The following is a 762-nucleotide window of genomic DNA, read 5'->3' as shown; positions in this document are numbered from 1 at the left end:
TACGATTTCTCTCTAGGAATCATGAGGCTTGCCCTTGATGGAAGCCGATTCGAAATGAAATCGGTGATGCTGCAGATGATCCAGACTGCAGGACAATTTGGAGGATGGCGTGGCGAGGACCTGCACGCCTACCTCCGAAGCTTCATAGACATCTGCAACACTTTTGTGTTCCCGAATATCTCTGTTGAAGAAGTTCGACTAACTCTGTTTCCATTTTCTTTGTGTGATCAGGCAAGAAATTGGGCATATTCTTTCGAACCGAGAGAGATAACCTTGTGGGAACAAGTCATCAAAAAGATTATGAAGAAGTATTTTCCACCAACCGAGAATGCCAGGAGAAGGAAATTAATAACTAATTTTGAACAAGAAAATGACGAATCGCTCAATGATGCTTGGGCGAGGTTTAAGCGGCTAGTAAGAGATTGTCCACATAATGGCTTACCAAACTGCCTACAGATGGAGATTTTTTACCAAGGACTGAACCCTGCTTCGCAGACCGCTGCCAATGCGGCAGCAGTTGGTTGTCTGCTTGACAAAACATATGAGGATGCTAAGAGTATCCTTGATTGCATCTCTAAAAATCACGAGGATTGGATAGAGAGAATCAGAGATTGAGAATACAATAGGTCCATTGCATCCCTACAAAACCAGATGACTGCGAGGATGAGTTTGATTCAAGGCATCACAATTAATAACACTGGAGAGAAGAAAGGGCAGGTCAACGCAATTGCTCAAACGACCGCAAGTTGTGTCATTTGTGGA

General features: G+C 43.6%; 1 non-coding gene across 1 annotated transcript; it reads right to left on the bottom strand.

Annotated features, from left to right (window-relative positions):
- Nucleotides 1-333: 333 nt before the first annotated feature.
- Nucleotides 334-440, bottom strand: LOC120076950. Its single transcript, XR_005481695.1, has one exon. It is a non-coding gene; the product is annotated as a small nucleolar RNA R71 (small nucleolar RNA).
- Between the last annotated feature and the right edge of the window lie 322 nt (nucleotides 441-762).

The sequence above is a fragment of the Benincasa hispida genome, chromosome 4, assembly GCF_009727055.1.
Source record: "Benincasa hispida cultivar B227 chromosome 4, ASM972705v1, whole genome shotgun sequence".
Lineage (NCBI taxonomy): Eukaryota > Viridiplantae > Streptophyta > Magnoliopsida > Cucurbitales > Cucurbitaceae > Benincasa > Benincasa hispida.
The sequence above is the reverse complement of the archived record's forward strand: the minus strand, read 5'-3'. Positions and strand labels throughout refer to the sequence as shown.